The sequence below is a fragment of the Trachemys scripta genome, chromosome 2 (genome assembly GCF_013100865.1).
Source record: "Trachemys scripta elegans isolate TJP31775 chromosome 2, CAS_Tse_1.0, whole genome shotgun sequence".
In the NCBI taxonomy this organism is placed as follows: Eukaryota; Metazoa; Chordata; order Testudines; family Emydidae; genus Trachemys; species Trachemys scripta.
The window spans coordinates 68,052,494-68,073,608 of record NC_048299.1 but is presented as its reverse complement, the minus strand read 5'-3'; the positions used below and the strand labels follow the sequence as shown (position 1 = coordinate 68,073,608).

Below are 21,115 nucleotides of genomic sequence, written 5' to 3'. Positions count from 1 at the left end.
ACATATTGTCTGGTTGTGTTTGGGGGTTTTCTATTTTTTTTTTTTTTTTTTGGAGGGATGATACAAGTATCTTGCAAGTTTGGTATTTACATAAACCCTGAGTTCTGTGGTAGCTGTGCAACTGCACTCATGTAGCTTGAGATGTAGGGAAAGATACACAAAATTTTTTGAATATCCCAAGGCTAATGTCACTATAGTCCATGTAACACAGCACTCGCACTTATGCTAAGCCTAGAGTTAAAATGGAAGCCATACAGAGCACTGAAATCAGGCTATTTGTCAAACACCCTCAAAATAAATCTTAACCATACAGTCACTGATGTTTCTAAGAGGTTTAAGCCCCTTCGTTCCTGAGACTGAATGTGGAACTTTGTGGTGAGGTAACTTAGCTATGGTCTTTGGCAGGCAATCTTGCCTGTTAAATGAGATCATATTTTTTAAGAGATTAATTCACAAACGCAGTGAATATTGGTTTCAGTTGTTATTCCTGCTCTGGGGCCATATGTGGAAGACAAACTGGACTCGTAAATACAGCAACAAAATTTCAGATGGCTAGGACACTATTTTCCTCACCAGTTTGAGTTTGAAAACTTGCTACCAACAATCTAGAATGTAGTACCTTTGTGATTTGTGCTAGGTTTTTATCAGCAGTGGGGAAAGAAATTACAATGGAAAAAATTACCAAGCTTGTGTCTGAAGCATTTTATGGAATGAAATAAGGTTTATTATTGTTCAGTATAAACTGGTTGAAATTGAGAGAGAGATTTATCTGAACTATTCTAATATCAAGGAGCTTCCGCAAACACAAAAATAGATTTAAGTCCTGAAGGGCATCCAGGATCATTTCAATGTCATATACAAGTTTGGCAGTCCTCTTTACTTTGAAGTATTTGTTCCCTTCCTGAGTCCATAGCTTCCAGTGCTGGCTACTTGTTGATTTTCATAGCATTATAGATTTATCTATCTGTAAAAAGAGACCTATCATGAAGTAGTACTAAATGAATGTCACTTAAAAGTACATAAAACCTTCATTTTCTTTTCTATTACCCTATGTTAAATTTTTTGAAATTGTAAAAAACAAGCCGCACAAACATTAAACAATATAATAAAAATATAAATACAGCCCAGCTGACAAAGGGACATGTAAACCTAGATTGTTATTGTATCCCTTCCGCTCAATAGAATTCTGGATGTCAGACAACTCTCTTGTATTCATCTGTATTTTCTTCAATAGGACTAATGAACTCTGCCCATAAGGATTAGAAAGCTTTGGTATTGTAACTGATTTGTCCAATTATTTGGAGTGAATATTTGAGTACCTAATGGGAGACAGCCTACATACACACTGAAGCTAATTGATTAAGTGAACACATCTGAAAATGTTGCCTACATAAACAAAAAGGGAAACAGACTAACTGAGCTATGCCAGGGAGATGTTGAAACTGACTGCAAAATGCTGTTGAATGCACAAAGCAATCTGGAAATAAGATGTTTGTACAAAGCAAACTTGGCCTCCTCTGTATACGGTAGCAAAATTGTACCATTTTTCCACTTTCTCATTTTTTTAGGGGACATTGTCAACTTAAAACTTTCTTTAAAACTTCTTTCTGAAAATTGTTTACTTAGTGTTGTTGTGAATGGTATGCAAGATTGCTATCCTGGAAAAGGTTAAAGAAAAATAAAATTTCTATTTTTTCCAGTTTGCATTGTCCACTTGACAGCATTTTGCAGTCAGTTCCAATGTCTCCCCGACATAGCCCAGTTAGTCTGTTTCCCTTTTGGTTTGTGTAAGCCTGTCACACAGCACAGGGAAGAGAAAAATATTGTTTCTAAAAGAGGAAAGTGTGAATGTAAAACTGCAGGAATGTGCAGGGAGTCCCAGAGGCAAACATAGCACATGAAACTCACTTCAGCTTGTTGGTGTCCTTTTAATCTTTTGGTCAAAGATATAGCAACAATAATTATATTTCAATGCCTTAGATTACCCAGATACTTCCTTTACCCAGAGGCCTGCCTGTCCTCGAGAGCTCCTCTTCCACTCTCCTCTGTGGCAGAGTCCTCGTAACCCCAACAAGACTGGGCCCAGGATTCCTGGGGGGCTCGACCTCCAACCTTGCCATGGTCACTTCCAGCAGGGGCTAGGGTGTCCCCACTCTGGGGTGCTCTCTCTGCAGTGGATACTTCCCTGACCCACTGATCATTACATACAGTTCAAAGCAAATACAATTTAATAAACAGCAATCGATTAAAAAAAATAAGAGAAAAATGGGAAAGGTTAAAGGAAAACACGTAACCCCGCTCTGTGGCACGGGGACATCACAACCAGCATCTCTGGAATGTAAGGGCAGTTCAGTCTGTTCCTCACAAGTCCCAGGCCTCTTCTCAGGCCCTGGCTGTGCTGCAGGGATGCCGCGGGTCGGACACTTGCTCTGGTGATAGCCACATGCTCTCAGGCTCTAGGTGGCAGGACCTTTCTTCCCTGTGTCACCCCTGCCCCATCGGAGTTACGAGCCCCCTCCAAGTCTGGCCTGCCAGGCGTCTTGGCTGGGAGCGTCTCCCTGCACTGGGCCTGTTCCCAGGGTCCCCCTCACTCTCCCCAGCTGCTCACCGGACCCAGCTCCGGACTGCTCCAGCCCCAGCTCCAGCTCCACTCTGCCTCAGCACTGCTGCTGCTGCTCTGCCTCCAGCTCCCTGGGCTGCTTCTCTGGCCCTTTTGGCTCTGGTTGCTGCAGCTCTGCTCCCAGCACAGGTCTGCTCTCTGGGCAGCGGGCTGCTTCCGTGACTCTGCTCCCAACACTAACATGTTCCCTGGGATGCTTTTCTGGCCCCTCTGGCTGGCACAGCTTTGCTCCCCAGCTCAGCTTGGGCCCAAGCTTTCTCCTTAGCTTGGCCCCACCCTGTCTGACCCAGGCAATTCCAGCTCACACAGAGGACGGGCCCCCCTGCCCTCCTGACTCCCTGATTAGCCTGCCCCCCCCCCCCCCCCCGTCAATCAGGCTGATCTGGAGCATTGGCCTCTCCCCATTGTTCCTGGGGCAGGCTGGTGCTACCATTTAGGCCAACTAGGCGGTTGCCTGGGGCGCCAAGATTTGGGGGGGCCAAAAAGCGGCGCTGTGAAGGAGAGGGAGTCTGAGCCGCACACCATTTCAGTGCACCATGTCTGCTCTGCCCAGCCACTGGCGCCCCCGTCGGCAATGAGAAGAATCGCATGGGATGGAGCTGCCGCTACGTTGGGAGGGAGAGGGAGTCTGAGCCACCAGCAGGCAGCCCAGGTGTTCCCCTGGGTCAGTGCGCCGCCGGCAGCCCAAGGGTTCCCCTGTATCAGTGCGCCCCCATGAGTATGTCGGAGGCTCCCCCTGCCCCACGAGTATGTTGGAGGCTCCTGGGAGAGGGGGTAAGCGGCATGGTAAGGGGCCGGGGCCAGGCACCCCACTGACCCCATCCTCCCCACAGACCTGACCCCCAGCTCCGAGCCCAGCCCCTCTGAGCTGGAAACTCCCCAACCCCATCCTCCCCACAGACCTGACCCCCAGCTCCGAGCCCAGCCCCTCTGATCCGGACACCCCCCTGACCCCATCTCCCCACATCCCTGAGCCCAGCTCCTGTGAGCCAGGCACCCCCGAACCCAGAGCCCAGCTCCCCACCCAGCCCTGGGCAACAGCAGCATCACCCCCAGGCACCAACCATCACCATCACCCAGCAATAGCCCATTATGTAATTGCAAATGTATATATACCATTACAGCTTTTAATGTTTTTAAATAATGTATTTAGGGTATTTTCAAATTATTACAAATTATTTTTTGAATGTATTTCACTGGTTATTTTTTACATTTCCAAATACATGTTACTATAGTATTGCAACTTTTTTTTATGGAAGGGGCCCCTGAAATTGCTTTGCCCCAGGCCCCCTGAATCCTCTGGGCGGCCCTGGAACATGACATTGCTCACAGCATTGACTTGGAGGAACTTGTTTCTAAATTTGCTAAACTTAAAGCGTGGAAACATAAATTCTAAATTATAACATGTTACTCTGTGACCGTGTACTGTATATAATGTATGTGATTTATTTGAGGGGGGGGGGGGGCGCAAGGTGGAAGTTTCACCTAGGGCACAAAATATCCTTGAACCGGCCCTGTCCTGGGGACTGTCAGTCTCAGGGTCCTCATTTTCCATCGACCCTTCCCCTTTTAGTACTGGGAGCTAGCCAACCAAAACACCCCCACTGAATGTTAGTAAGGGGGCAACAGTCCCCTTACATATAAATCGACAGTGGTTAGGCATCTGGTGTGCTGTGACCTCTTACCATGCTGATCATAATAGTCTCATTGTTTCTGTGCTCTCCCTTGTCTTTTGTATCCACCTGTTATTTTTTGTCGTATACTTACATTGTGAGCTCCTTGTGGCAAAGGGGGTGGTTAGCATCTAGTGCAATGGGGCTGGAGCTCTAGGTGGTACTCTGCTATTAATTCTAATGAACTGTCACAACTGAGGTAATCTGTGTGGTGGTCTGTACTAGAAAATTAGATCAGCGCAGCTGTCACACATGGGTGTGAAAAATCCACATCCCTGAGCTATGTAGTTAAGCCGACCTATGTCCCTCTATAGACAGAACTAGGTCAACTGAAGAATTCTTCCATCTTCCTACTCCCACCTCTCAGGGAGGTGGCTTACCTACAGCGATGGGAGAACCTACCCGTTCACATAGGTAGTGTCCATGCTGAAGTACTAGAGCAGCACCACTGTAGCATGGATCACTTGATGATTACTTGTTCTGTTCATTCCCTCCGGGGAACCTGGCATTGGCTGCAGTTGGAAGACAGGATATTGGGCTAGACGGACCTTTGGTCTGACCCCGTATGGTCGCTCTTATGTTCTTATGTTATGTTCATTTCAAGTGTAGGCAAGCCCTAACACTCCCAATTTTAAATTATATCAAATTAAATGTTGCCTCCCTTGCTGCCCTTCTAGTGAAATATATTTAAACAGTGCATATTACTGCGAAGCACACTTAAACTTTGCTTTCCCGTCTTTCACAGGGAGCCTTAAAAGCAGCAGGCTGTGGAAACCAGCATCTCAGGTTATAGTGAATAGTAGATACTCAGCACCTCGCAGCATCAGGCCATTAATGGGAAGTACTTGTGCTCTTTAGCATGAGTAAGGCTATAATAATTGCTGAAATTTCTGGTACTTCCTGAAAGTGTTGCTTTAGACAATCTTTAATAAGATTGTAAATATATTGAACAAGGACACTGATCCCAGCCCTTCCCCACTCCAACCAATAAAAAGAATTCCTTTCATATTGGCAGTTGAGAAGATAGTTTTAATATCACATTACCCAGTTTGTGCCATTATCCAGATTTCCCTAGTATGCTTCAAAATTAGATAGATTGTTTTCAATTGCTTCATAGGAACAACTGGGCTAGTCTGAGTAAGAGGCACTATCTTCATAAACTTGAAAGGAAACCATAGAGAGGTGGTAACTGCAGGACTCAAAAGCAGACCCATCTAGGTCAAGCCAGCGGCTACAAAATATATGCTTGGCAAGTCCAAAGCTCCTTTTAGTGAGCCCATGTTCTATCTTTATGGGTCTTTCCCATTCCAAATAAAGATCTGATCATAATCTGTATTTTTAAGATATTGTAGTTTACAGAACACAAAGGGTGAAATCCTGGCTCCATTTAAGTCAATGGCAAAACTCCCATTGACTTCAGAGGGGCTAGGATTTCACCTATATTTTAAATGAGGATGGTACTCTTGACTACTTATTGCAAGTATTAGTTTACTCCGCTTGGCAAAGGGTATTTGTAAATACTGATCTATGGGGTTATCTCTGACCATGTTACATAAGGATCTATTAATATATATGCTTGCATATTTCAAACCCTTTGGCATCCATCAAAATTTCTTGGCCAAATTAATTTCTAGTTTTCTGAAATGTAGTGTTTCGCCTTCTCTAATGCCTCTTTAGATATATCAAAGATCAGGGCTGCCCAGAGGATTCAGAGGGCCTGGGGCAAAGCAATTTCAGGGGCCCCTTCCATAAAAAAAAAAGTTGCAATACTATAGAATACTATATTTTCAGGGGGCCCCTGCAGGGCCTGGGGCCTGGGGCAAATTGCCCCATTTGCCCGCCTCCTCCCCCGGGCGGCCATGTCAAGGATCTCATGTTGTTGCTGAATTTTATAAAGCTTACCTGTGAAAAATGTATTGTTGGGGGAAATGTTTTCCATTCTCATTGCTAGAACTTTAATGTAGTTCTTTTATTTTTACTTTGTGCCTTGAGATGGGCCAGTGATTGACATTACTGCAAGGAAAATCACAGGGGTGTCAAAGAAACAGGGCCTGAATAAGGACTGTAAGATTTGATCCTAAGTGAGATGCAGCTGTCCCTTTCCTTCAGTCTGTTTGAATACTGATTGTATCTCCAAATTCAGCTGATCAAACTATAATCTGTGATGCTCAAGTAATCCTCATTAGATTTACCTATGCTTAATAGTTTAATTGCATCTTATTTATTTCTTCTCACAATAATGATCCCTTCATGCTATCTCTTTCCAGATTTGTTAATGTACTCAATTCATCCTGTTCTACAAAATGACTGAGATCACTTTATCTGTGTATCAGTTTCTGTGGTTCTAAATCTTAAAATATTCATAGCTCTCACTGGCTATTTCCTCTAGCCTGTGAGTCAATCCCCGGACCCAAAGAACCCTGATCCTATTCCTATTGAAGTTAACACAGTAGCTTTCACATTAGGTTCTTTGGGACCTGTATTAATCTGTAATAATACCAGAAAAAGTTTGCTGCATTTCTTGTTTCACCGGCAATTTGTGCCCTTTTGCCCATCTCTTAGTGGGCCAAATCTTGAAATCTTTACTCATTTTTTTCTTGAACCTCATCCAGGCAAAATTACCACTGTCTAAGGACTTCAGGGTTTGACCCATTGTATTTTCCATGAAATAGAAATAGACATTTTGCTTTTTATTGAAGAAGAAATGAAGGCCCTCCTCCTGAAACTCTTATGTGAAGAACTATGCGTGTGCATAGTCCCATTGGACTACTCGCATGTGTAAACATACCCGTGTGTAAGAGTTTGCCAGACTGGAGCCTAAATTTGGACTCCATTCCCATAAATTTTTTATTTTGAATGTGTTGGTACTGTAAATGATATAATCCATTTTCAACTACTACAACTTTCATTGCCAAATCCCACAAACAAAGTTCTAGTGTATCATGAAATCTTACAGTTGGTAGTTATTAGACCTGTCAAATGAATCATGTTTCTTAGGAATTAGACATTATTGGGATTAGAGGCCACAGCCTATGAATGCGGGGAAAAAATTACTCTAGTGTACAGATTCACAATATAATAAACATCTTTCCTGTTTGGGACTGTGATGGTCTTTGCTCATGGGGAGTACTGCCTAGTGGTCAGGGCTTAGGACCTTTAACATGCAGAGCGGGTTTTTGGTAGGGGAGTCCAGGCCCTCCCACTTCATCAGACTCCCCCACAGGGCCCCATGAGGGCAACACCCAGGAGAACCTTAAGGCTGTTCTTCCTGGGCCACTTTCTACCACCCCACTATTGTCCAGAGTTCTCAGTCTATCAGAGGAGGCTGTGAAGGGGGTCAGTCACTACTGGGTGCCTCTTCACAGCCGGGCGTAGGGTAGTGGCTCTTTGGGCAGCAGGTGCCTCCTCTGGTGCCTTGGCCCTTCAGCCAAGTCAGTTCCAAGTCTCTCCCCTTCAGGGATTGTCCATAAACACCACACAGGGAATTACCACAAATAAACTGCACTAGTAGGTGAGAGGGAAAACATCTCCCTCTCCAGGTATAATAGAAGCAGGTCCTCCCTTCCTGCAGGGAGGGACTTTCAGGTGATTGTTGAGGGAGAGATCCCGCCTTCCCTCAACCCTTTTCTCAGGAGCTAAACAATAGAGTCCTTTCTCTTCCCTGGTCTGCCCACAAGTAAGATGTTCTGCTCCCTTTTAACTCCTCCTACACTCTGTGCATCTCTTGCAGGTAGGGTGACCAGACAGCAACTGTGAAAAATTGGGACTGGGGTAGGGGGTAATAGGTGCCTATATAAGAAAAAGACCCAAAAATTGGGACTGTCCCTATAAAATCAGGACATCTGGTCACCCTACTTGCAGGTATGGCGAGATGGGGCTGGCTGAGCCCAGAGCAGTTCTTTAACCCCTGGTGGGACAGTGTGGGCACATGACTCTCCCCTCCCCACCTCCACCAATATCCTCTACAGAGGATATGGGAATTGCTAAAGTATAACTTGACAAAGATAGTAACTATCATAGCCCACGCAAAGTCATTATATGGCAATAGTAATTTATAATTAATGCTGACCTGGATCTTGCAGTAAGAGGTCTTTTTTCTGGAAGATTTCGAAGTCTTTCTTTGCATTCCCCAGACACCAGATTGCTGCAGAGTGTCACAAAGATTTCTTGTTACACAAGCAGGAAGGGTAAAACACTGTAAAAAGATTTAGCAGTTTTGATATGCTGATGCTCAGGACAGATTTCTTTTGTTAAATGAACAAAGGAGAAAAAAACATGTATTGGAATATTTTTCCTTGATTTTTTTGATTGTTGAATTTATTCATTCTCTCCTCTTCTCTGCTCTGATTATTACAATACAAAGGTGTTACTGGCTGAATGTTAATGGTATTACAAGAACCAAAACTCTGTCAATACTTACTGTTGGATTGCCTCAATTTACAAGATTAATAGCAGCTCTCAAGAAGAGCAGAAATTCACAATCACATTTTATGTAGGTGTTCCCCTAAGATCTAGCTCATCCCAACAAACCCTCTGCACATGCAGAGCTTTCATTGACTTGACTGGGAGTCAAACACAGACGGTTTATCGAATTAGGCCCATAGTAGTGGCCTGATCCTGCAAGTTGCTGAGTAATGGTTGGAGGTGTTGAGGATCCTATTGAAGGGTCTAATTCAGCAAGGTACTTAAGCACGTGTATAACTTTAAGATAGGGTGACCAGATGTCCTGTTTTTATAGGGACAGTCTCGTTTTTCGGGACTTTTTCTTATATAGGCGCCTATTACCCCCCACTCCCTGTCCTGTTTTTTCACAGTCTGGTCACCCTCCTTTAAGAACACGAGGAGTCCCATTTACTTCAATCAGTACAGAATAAATTGGGCCATATAAACATGCCTTGCATTTTTTTGCAATACAGCTCAGGGCCAGATTCTGATACCTTTACTCAGTCTGAGTTGCACTTCACTCCATGAATAGTCCCATTGAAACTCAATGTGTGCAAGAGTGTAAGAATTTGTCCCTAAAAGTAAAAAAACCCTTAATCCTCTAAACTTGAAATGGAGAAACATTGAAGAAGGGCATTTCTTAATTGTGTTTGGGTTTATATAATTGAATGGGATTTGTCTTTATGGATTTTCTATATAGTACTTAGTCTGTGCAATAAACTTCTTTCTGGTACAAAATGTTCTCTCATGCTAGCTATTGTACTATTTATCCTTTCATTGTCTACTTTGCAGAGGGTTATATTTTAAAATCCATTAGCAAGAATAGCCCTCATTTTAACTATAAATCTAAGTTCACGGCTAAATTTATTAGACTCCAGAGATTTCCAACGTTTTCAGTAAAAGGAATATTCTGTTTTAAGAACTCTACAATTCTGAAGTTTTATCCTGTGTTGTGTTTATCTTCCATCCAACATGATTCTGGTTTCTTCCTGTTGGAAAAATAATTTATTAACATCAGGAGAGTTGAATAATGTAACTTTAACTTGATTTTTGCCAAATAAATAATTTCCACATCTTCTCAGCCACTTTTTCTATTCATCTCTGCTAAATTTCTCCTTTGGGTCCTTTGTTCTACATTCCAGTGGTTTGTGTTACTCATTGAGCTGTTGGCAGGCGGAGAGATATGGTGTGCTGAGCAGTGCTCAGTCCACATAGGCAGTGAATGTGCAAGATACATACGGGGTTAGGCATTTTGATAGGTTTTTCTACTTGTAGAAACATTTTTTGAAAAAACAAAGTCACAGAGGCTGTTTTCCCCTCAAAAGTAGCAAGAAACTTAGTTTACCAGAATAATTTGACCAGCTGCCTTCCAAAACCTGTTTCTTAAGGGTAGCAAAATGCTACTGACTAGAACAAGGATGAACTGGCCCAATTGTGTGGAATGGGGAAGGCCGCAGCAGCATCCATTTAGAGCCAGAAGTTACCCTGTTATTTTATATTCATTATGCAACTAACAGCTACTGCTTTCCTTTAGCTATTGTCCAGTCTCATATACCTTAAGTTTAAATAACACAAATTAATAAATAAAGCTTTAACAATAACCAGATCGGTCCAGTTCCCACTGAAGTCAGTGGGAGCTGCATTAGACCTTATCTATCTCCTTGAAGTACAGATCTATATATTTACTAAAAGGTGACCTTGTGAAAATGACATTATGGGGTTATATTTTAATTGCATGCCAATTATTGTTAGATGATATACACTTCTACCCCGATATAAGGCAACCTGATATAATACAAATTCGGCTATAACGTGGTAAAGCAGCGCTCCGGGGGCGGGGGAGGGAGCTGCGCGCTCCAGCGGATCAAAGCAAGTTTGATATAATGCAGTTTCACCTATAACATGGTAAGATATTTTGGCTCCCGAGGACAGCGTTATATCGGGGTAGAAGTGTATGCTGAGTTTACAAGTAAGAAGAAAAGTTCCTTTCCGTCCCTAATTTATAGTCCAGACTCAACTTGAGATCTGAAAGTCAGTTTGGATTCTGTCTGTCTTTCTCATGCATTATCACCAGCAGGTCAAATTATGCCCTCAGTTACATCTGTGCAGTCCTATTGTCTGTAGTGGTTTTGCACAGATATAATGGATTGAAACTCAGTAAACAATTTTTATGATGTACAAGAAAAAAAAAATAGAATCCAGCTTGCTTCCTCTTGGCTATGTTACTTATGCAAGACTACTGGGAGTAAAAAGCAGTAAAAACTTACCTTTTTTTAAAACTATTTTTTTACTAATGTTTACAGTATGATGGGGTCTAAATTTGCTGTTACCACTCTAGAAAGAGATCTTGGAGTCATTATGGATACTTCTCTGAAAACATCCATTCAATGTGCAGTAGCAGTCAGAAAAGCTAACAGAATATTGGGAATAATTAGGAAGGGGATAGATAATAAGACAGAAAACATCACATTGCCTCTCTATATATTCATGGTACGCCCACATCTTGAATACTGCATGTAGATCTGGACGCCCCATCTCAAAAAAAAAAAAAGATATATTGGAATTGGAAAAGGTACAGAGAGGGCAACTAAAATAATTAGGGGTATGGAACAACTTCCATATAAAGAGAGATTAAAAAGACTGGGACTTTTCAACTTGGAAAAGAGATGACTAAGGGGGATATACTAGAGGTCTATAAAATCGTGGCTGGTGTGGAAAAAGTGAATAAGGAAGTGTTATGTACTCCTTCACATACCACAAGAACTAGGGGTCACCCAATGAAATTAATAGGCAACAGGTTTAAAACAAACAAAAGGAAGTATTTCTTCACACAATAGTCCACCTGTGGAACTCTGTGCCAGAGGATGTTGTGAAGGCCAAGACTATAACAGGGTTCCAAAAAGAACTAGATAAATTCATGGAGGATAGGTCCATCAATGGCTATTAGCCAGAATCGGCAGGGATGCAAAACCATGCTCTGAGTGGCCTTAGCCTCTGTTTGCCAGAAGCAGGGCATGGATGACAGGGGATGGATCACTTGATGATTGCCTGTTTCTGTTCATTCCCTCTGAAGCACCTGGCATTGTCTACCGTTGGAAGACAGGATACTGGGCTAGATGGACCAGTAATCTGACCCAGTATGGCCGTTCTTATGTTCTTACATGCTAAAGTAAGCAGATATGATTCTGAATACATGCAGGGCTAGGCTCTGGCAGTGCTGTTACAGACCTATGCAGGGTAATGGGGAGCTGCTCTCACTCAAAAAGCACTAGAGAGATTGTGCCTAAGGCAGATGCAATCACATGCTGCTCCTTGCACATAGGCAGTGCAATCTTCTCCATTGAGTAGGACGGATATGATTTCTATCCTTGGAGCACAGGCCCTACACCATGTGGCCACCTTCATACCCTTTCAGTCTTTAGTCTTTCTTCTGAGATTGCCAATTAATAGCAAATGTAATCATGAAGTTTGGCCTGGAGAATTTTCCACTAAGAACTGGATTGAGGTCACTAACCTTGTGATAAATAAAGGGAGGAGGGTAGGTCCCTTTTAGGGACACCCAGCCAGCCAGTAGCTATAAAATCCCTCTTAGTAGCTGTTCTCTAATTGCTTTCCCCGTAAAGAATTAAAATGTCTCACTGCTATGCATCAGTAAAAGGAAGTGAGTGGGCACCTGGCCAAAAGAGCCAATGGGAAGGCTAGAACTTTTTAAAATTGAAACAAAGACTCCCCTTTTGTCTGTCTGTTGTTCTCCTGGGAAGAGGTGGACTTGGCAACTATCAGTCTTATGCTGTAAGAAGGTTGAGCCAGGTATGAAAAATCATCAGCATCATATCTAGAAACTACTCATTAAAACCCTAGATATGTAAGTATATCAGGAAATATCTAGGAAGACGCGATTAGATTTATCTCTTTATTCCTCTGTGCTAACCCCAGGTGCTTTTGTTTTGCTTGTAACCTTTAAGGTGGACCTCAAGAAAGCTATTCTTGGTGCTTAATCCTTGTAGTTGCTCTTTTAAAACCGAGCAATAGCCTGAGTTCCCAGATGTATTTTCTTTTTTTATTAATAACATTTACCTTTTTTTAAGAATAGGATTGGATTTTTGTGTCCCTAAGAGGTTTGTGTACATGTTGATTAATTAGCTGATGGCAACAGCTGATTTCCTTTATTTTTTCTTCTTTCTCAGCTCTTCCCCGGAGGGGGTGAAAAGGCTTGAGGGTACCCCACAGGAAGGAATTCCCAAGTGCATCTTCCTGGGCTCTCAAAAGGGTTTTGGGTGCTGGCAGCATCTACCAATCCAAGGTCAGAGAAAAGCTGTAACCCTGGGAGTTTAATACAGGCCTGGAGCGGCCAGTATTAATTTTTAGAATCCTTGCAGGCCTCCACCTTCTGCACTCGAAGTGCTAGAGTGGGGAATTAGCCTTGACAAACCTTAACTCACTTAGCCTGTCAGGTAGTAACAACTATCAGTCATACATTAATAGACTGGATGCACTCCTGGACTGGATTTTGGATTTTCAGTCTTGTAAATCATCAACTCACCCAACATATTTAATTTATGCTTTTCCTTTCAATGGCTCTGGGGAGAATTTTCATGAAAAAATGTCTTGTCTTTTCCCTGTGCTCCCTTCCAACTTTCTTATTCTTCTAGAATAATAATGCAGTAAACAATGAAGAACAAATTATTCGAAGGACTGCATTTCAGACATCTGTTGTAAAATTAGGGATCAAGCCTGCAAGATGCTGAGCACCCTCAACTCCTGCTGCAGTCAGTGGACATCGAGACTGATCAGTATCTTTCAGGTTCAGGCCCTAGCGAAAAGCGAATTGAAAGAAATCCACCCAGAGCTGGTCAAAGGAACCTTGTAGCTTGCTGTCGAAACATAACAAATGAATTGCTATTTATTCAAAAGCTGACAGGGGCAATGGGGAGAGGAAATCATAACTAAAAATTAACATCCTGGAAGACAGATGGGGATTTCTCTAAAACATAACATTAGCAACTGACAATGAGAACTGACTGTTAGTGGATTCCACTGTATTAAAGTCTCAAATCCATTAAAGGAAATTGTTAAAAAATTAACCACTGTGCTGGAGTTGGAGGAATCTATCAGAGAAGCATGTATATTTCAGTCATGATGCAGTTTTGTGCTTGTGGGATGGGGAGGAAGTAATTTAGCCTTTGTTTATATTAACTCATGTTTCCCTCTGGTCTTATATTTCCCATTCTACAAACAGTAACATTTACAAACTATTCATATGGAGAGCATTCTCCAGCAGGACTTCTGAAATAGCTCATATAGCTAAGGGTTTCTTCTCCCCACAATGCTGACTTGTGAACCCCATACATCTGCCAAGGAGAGAACATACCCCTCCCCCCGATTAACTAGCAGACACACAAATGCTGTATGAGTAAAATCATTATTGACATAGGCAGATGTAACTCCATTGACATCAGTGGAATTATATCCTTTTATGTCAGTCTTTTCCACTCCCCCCATCTCCCCGTAGGAAGAGGTTCTCCTGCTTCCCCAGTAATATATCCCAATACACTCCTCCCTCCAACCTCCAGTAAGGCCCCCAGTTCCTTTTAGCCACCCCATCTTCCTTTGATCCCTAGTGAGTCCCCTGCCCACCCACCTCCTATTCCTCCTGCTCACAATGGGTGGATTTTCAGTTCACCGAGGCAGGAAACATTGCTTCTTGGTGCGAAGAAGAGAAACTGGTTAACACAGGCTCTCCCAGACCAAAGAGTCTGAAATTCTCCATTAACACTACAAAACCTTTGATCACAGACCAGCCTGCAGACAGGGAGCCAGGTCATCATTTGAAGAAAACCTGGACAACAGAGGCCTGATTCCACTCTCACTTACACCAATGTAAATCAGGACTAATGCCACTGAAAGAAATGGTATTACACCAGTGTAAAACTGGCATGAGAGGAGAACCAGTTCTTATGAGTTTTGCCGTTCAAGTGGTGGTACATTACAGAAACATATGGGAAAGCTTGGGCAGTGTCCACTTGCCCTATGCCCAGCTCAAGCCAGTGATATTATTCCCTTATTTTCAGAAGTACCTAATTCAGTCACGTGTTTTCTTTTTATGGATATAGGGCCAAATAATAGTCCCATTGAAGTCAATGAGAGTTTTGCCACCAACTTCAGTGGGACCAAGATTTGACCCACTATTAATACCTGTGTTTGTAAGGACTGAGGAATCAGAATTAGAATTCCAGCAATATATATTTTGCTAACAAGGATACACATACAAAGGAAAATCATTTGGGCCAAACCCAACCCTGGTGAAGTCACTGCAGATGTGACCTCTTATACTAGGCCTGAATTTAGCCCATAGTTGAGAGGAAAAACACAGAAATGATTAAGATAATGTGTTAAAAATAAATCTAGGGAGGGAGTGACTGAAACCACCTACTTGTTTACAATCTATTGTCACAACTGCTCAAGATGCCCCCACAAATGTACAGTACATAAATACATCATTTCTCCTCTGACTTTCTCTCCTTCTGTGTAGCTGTCTTCTGACTGGTACCTACAATGTTTCAGAAATGGAGGCGGAAGTAATAACTTACATCCAAAAGTCATTTGTATGTTAGGAAAATAATTTAATGTCAGGACTAACCTTTATTTTCTTTAGAAAAAATACAGTTGTAATGCTATATCAATCACCCTTCATTTTAGGGTTAGGGTTAGAAATTACTCTGCAGTTTCTTCCATATCTTTTCTCTATCTGTGTTTGGTATTTTACTAGTCACGTGTACTTTGTTTTAAGGCATTTTATCAGACTGTTATAAGATTTTCTTTGCTCCCATATCCAGGTCCCAACCAGCTAACATTCAAAATATTTCATTTCAATACTCTGAATTATACAGAGAATGCAGTATATTGTTAAATTGTTTTTAGATGATCAATGTACCTATTAGCTTTTAGCTTTACACTGAAGTTGTAGCTAAGTTTAGTAAAAAGAACAATACTCTGGCACTTTTTATCTCTTGATTTCAAATGACTTTAATGATGTGCAAGCATTATTACCGCAGTTTTACACCTAGGGAAACTAAGGCACAGACGGACTAAACCAGTTGCCCAAAAGTTACAGCGTGAGTCAGTAGTAGAGCTGTTAATAGAGCCCAAGTCTCCTGGCGCCCAATCCAATGATGAGACATTGATCATGCTGCCTTGCAAAGCAACCTAGAAGTCTAGTAAACATAGCTACCTCTCACACAAATTATAAAGTGGGCGGGGTTTGCAGCCATAAAAAGAGGCTTTTTGAAGTGGTTATGGTGTTTGTCACTGGTGAGGTAACATTATTTAAACAAGTTCTCGGAGACCTAATATTTTGTTACGTAATAACTAAATCCCATTGTTTGGCAAACTTTCCTTCCTATTTTGAGATGACAAAACTATAAACACCCTTTTTATATAAACACGTGCACCTATAACTCACTTGGTTTGAAAAACTGCTTTGAAAAGAGGATGCAACATATTTCCTTTTAGTAAAGGAATTAAGTCAAATTTGGCACTGAATAAGAGGGCAACTGATCTGAAAAGGAGCCAAATTGCCTTGTGTAATGAAGTCTGAAACGACTCCAATTCCTCGGCATGAGGCTTCAAATAAGATCTTATGACTACATACAGCAGTATGCATTGCTCCAGCCCCTTTAAAAAAACAGTGTTGCCAGTTTTAGAGCCTTACTTTAAGTTTACTGAAGGCAAAAAAAGCAAACAAAAAAACCCAAACCAAAACAAAGAAACAGCATTAATAACGTGGCAAGTTTTATTTGTTTATAGGAGTAGAAGAACTGGACGTTTTTCGTAAGCAGCTCAGTTTCTGGCATGTCACCAGTTCTGAATTATTTTACTGTCTCTTGCTCCAGCATCTCTGAGGTTGGAAGCTTATGGAGACAGCATGAATTGGTCTTGAATTAATAGTATAACACAGACATGTCTTGTGATGCACAGAAACAGCTCCTGAAGGTCTTTGCTGAGCTTACTGGCCTGTAAAAAATGCAATACTTCTGGCAAATAGACCACAACATAAGTTCAAAAAGGATTCATATTTCCCTTCAGATTATACATTGAGTGTGGGAATCAACCAACCAAGGGAGTTATCTGTAATAGTTAGAAAATGATGATATTATGACTATTTTTAAAATGTGAAGGAAATTGTAAACAGCAAGATAATAATTTTATGTATTTGTATGATGCCTTCATCTGAGGATCTCAGAGTGCTTTACAAGTATTAATTAAGTGTGCCTTTCAGCTCTCCATTGTGATAGGCAAGTATTAGTACTAACAAAGTGGTGTACTGAGCAGTGATCAGTTTTTGACATTTTTTTTTAAAAAGTGAACTCTTAAGTGAGAGAGGAGAATTAAGATGATGTAATGGATGGGGAGGTAATCTAGTTTTAAAATGCGCTTGGCTTGCAATTCTAGAGATCTAGGCTTATCCTAAATCTCTAATAATTTTGGAAATAGATTGATCCTCTAGGCTAAGCCTTGAGTAAGGGCCAGCAGCACATCCTATGCCTCCCACCCTCACTTTTCAGCCCCTCCACTCATTTGCTTACTAAGGGGTGTAACAGCAGACTCTGTTCTCTCCACTCCCTCCTGTGCCCAGAGGTAACCCTAATTTGGCAATACAAGGAACCCCTCATTTCTTCCTGCTCCACTGAGTGACCTCTTTAGGCCTAGGGATAAGCTAGTTCTTAGTGTTTTCAGTAGAGTCCCAGTTGGATGTTCAGCTGCATCAAAACCTATCACAAACTTTGGCATAGTTAGTTATTTGCTGAGGAGACTCCCAGACTAGAATAAGGAGCATTATAGCAAATTTCTAGAGACATTAGATACAATTACTAGATAAATTATAGTTTGATCTTCTCTGTGGACCACATCTCCCTTTCTCTCTCTGACAAAAATACATGAGCAGACTCCTGTGTTCTGTGAATACTACACACTAGTTGATACAGTTTTCCTAGACTAATATACAATCATTTGTTTGTATAGGTGTTTTACAAAGTAATGTAAGGGAATATTATTATAAAGGTATTGGAACAGAATGTATCTCTATTTTCTTAACAGGTCTCTTCAGAGCCACAAAAGTGAGTGGCATCTTTCTTTTTGCAGTTTGCCTGACTTGACTTTTTCTTCCCCTCCTTTGTTTGTTTGTTTTATAGTTCTCGTTTCCCACACATTTCCTGTGGAATGTCTAAGTTCATTTCCAAAGATAAACTGAGTGTATCTGTGTAACATACAGCAGTGTGTTGGCTGTTGTGAATGAAATACATAAAATGGCTAAGCTATTAAGCTGACCAAGTCTACCAGCAACTGTGCCAAGGTTCACTTTGTTAATCACCTTCAAAGTTCCCCAGTTTATTCCTGTGTTGTCCTTTTGCTTTTTACTTTGGAGCCTCCTTTTCAGAAGAACATTAACTCTGATAGTGGCAGGGGGTGAGAAGACTTTGTTTGGAAGGTTCTAGACATTCTTCATGACCTTGTTTAGGAGCCCCCAAGAATATCAGCAGCCTGCATTCTTTTCTCAGGGCAACTGGGCAAATAGTTTCCCCTGTACCATCATGGTTATAAATAATTGCATCCAGAAATTGTCCTCTGACTGTAAGACCAATTTGTTTGGATGAGTGTAACTCTCAGTGGGCTAGTTTGTCTCAGTTCTTATTTTTGGCCACACAGGGGAATAAGAAAGAATAAATCCCTCTTCTCCCCTTTCTCACCCCCCTCCCCCCAAAACCACACCCTCCCTGCTTGGCCTTACTCATATTGGGACTCCAGTCAAAGAAAGGCGAGCAAGGCTCATGCCTCACCTCAATGGAGTGATGGTGATTTACACCAGCTGAGGATCTCACCCCAATGTGTTTTCCACAAGTCTTTTAAAATAGAATATTTTTAACTGGTACCCCCAAACCTGAACTTTTTTGCATAAAAAAAATCCTGTGCTAGCCTTGTTATTATAATAGGCCATACTCCTACACAGTTACATTTTAAAAGGTTTTAAAAACAAAAAGAAAATGCAGAACCTTTGTCTATGAATACCAAAACCAACCTTCATCTATGACAAATTGTTGCTGCATTGCCATGGAAACATTTACTAAATGTCCATGTAACTTATGAAAATAGTAACTACAAAAGGTAGCATTTGCCAGAACATGTATTTGTATTGGTACAAAAATAGAAAGTAATGATTGCTTCATCATTAACCATGATAGCTGAGCTGAAATCAGAATATTAAAACAAGACATGTTTGAAGGGAGGCAGTGTGGTGTAGTAAAATGCTACTTATCCTTTCTCATACCAGGATCCCCCGGCACCTCACTCCTGACCACCCTCCCATATAACAATATGAGTAGGACTGGATCATAGTGACCTCTTGGCACTTGTTTGAGACCACAGGTTGAAAACCCATTATTTAGTGGACAGGGCCCTAGACCAGAAGCCAGGAGACCTGGGTTCTCTATTCCTATCTCTGACAATGACTTGTAAAATCTTAGCAAGTCACTAAATTCTCTCTGCTCTCTTTTCCCCATCTGTGAATTATTATTTGTATTGCAGTTGTGCCCAGTAAGGATCAGGACTCCACTGCATCACGTGCTGTGCAAACCACATGACCTAGTCCCTGCTCTGAAGAGTTTTCAAGCTAATTCAAAAGATCACAAGCTAGTGTAACAATTAGGAAGAAAGAGCAGACGTACAAAGCATTAGGTGCACAACTTGATGGATCCAAATCAGCTTATTTTATTTATATATTTAAAACACTTTTTAATAGCTCTGATAGAATCTTAGTTTAACCATTACTGCTCCCTCAACCAGGGCCTTCCTTAGGATTTATGGGGCCCTACGCAGTATTATTAAACTCGTGCCCCATGCCTCACTTGCTCTTAGCAACACAAACATAAGCTTACAATATTGAAAAACTTGCCACATGCACTTTATTAAAAACAGTTTAAACAAATTAAGCACACTATAATGCTGATGGACTATACTTGCACTAAAGAAGTAGTGCTATAGAAAAAATTCTGATTTCTTGACAGAATGATGCAAATAATATAATTTTTTTAATTTATCAACATTTTATTGGAAATTACTATGAAGAGGTATTGAAACAAGGATTTGTTTTTAATTAAAAGCTATCTTTCTGGCTTTTTTGGCTGCAAAATCAGTAATAATGTCATCGTATGACAAACATGACATGATGTCTTGTTCGATTGCAAGAATAGCAAGACCAGTCAGGCATTCCTGACTCATTGTAGAGCGGAGATAGTTTTTAATGAGCTTCAGTTCTGAGAAACTCTGTTCTCCTGATGCTACTGTTACAGGAATTGTCAGTAGAATACGAGTGTCAATATACAAATTAGGATATATGTCAACAAGTTTGCTGGTATGAATAAATTGTACAATGTCCATCACCAACTTTGTATGTGGCAACATTGATGACAATGTACTCAATTCTTCATATAGTTCAAGTCTATTTAAATCAAAACTATCACTGTGCTTCAGGAGGCTCTCTAGCTTCTTGCACTTTGTCATTAGCTGCTGTTGTTTTCCTATTTCGTTGAATTTAGTTATGTCATACAAAAATCCAAACTGTTCATGGTGTGCTTGTAAGGTATTAAACCTTTCATCAACAGCAGATATTGCTTTGTCCTTCACAACATTAAAAAAATTCAACCTCAAATTTCTTTTCTGGATCATCTATGGGCTCATCTGCTCCTTCATATTCTGCTTATCGTGTTTTCCTTAAAACTCTTGTCTCGTTCGGATGTGGAAATTTTGGTTCTACACCGAGTGCCTCCGCAAACTCTCTTGCTGTAACCTGTGCTTCTTTGAATCCAGCTTCTCTGTATTTCCCTAAAAAGTCTTGTGTGTTGTTTAGTAAGGTAAGTGTTGAATCAAACTGCATCATTGGACTCTGCATTATTTTGCTTACACTTGAGATTTTAACAAGAATGTCATACCAGATTACGACAGATGTTAGAAACTTGAAGCTGGATATTTCAGAGGCCAATAACTGTGCTTCATTTTTAGCTTTTGGATTTCTGGCTTCTTCCGAAATAGCAACAAGTGCTTTGTAAACTTCCTCAGATTGATATCTCAATGTTTTTATACTTTCTACTCTACTTTCCCAGCATGTCTCAGATAGAGGCTTAATGGTAATACCACTGACATGTGCTTTAAATATTTGCCATTGTTGGGTGGAAGCTGAAAAGGGCACGTAAATGCATTGCAGCAAACCAAAAAAAGAAATAACTTCTATAGAAGTTGGCCATATCACACAAAATCAAATTGAGGCTGTGGCATGCACACGGAACAAAAAAGGCTTGTGGATTTTCCGCCAGCAATCTAGCTTGCA

The 21,115-nt window shown here is 41.2% G+C and overlaps 1 long non-coding RNA gene across 1 annotated transcript in view; it reads right to left on the bottom strand.

The window, feature by feature from the left end:
- The window catches only part of LOC117871555, a 64,110-nt gene that overhangs the window by 32,312 nt on the left and 10,683 nt on the right, over window positions 1-21,115 (bottom strand). The window contains exon 2 of the long non-coding RNA XR_004644276.1: window positions 8,363-8,437. This is a non-coding gene — a long non-coding RNA (uncharacterized LOC117871555). The remainder of the gene's footprint in view (window positions 1-8,362; window positions 8,438-21,115) is intronic.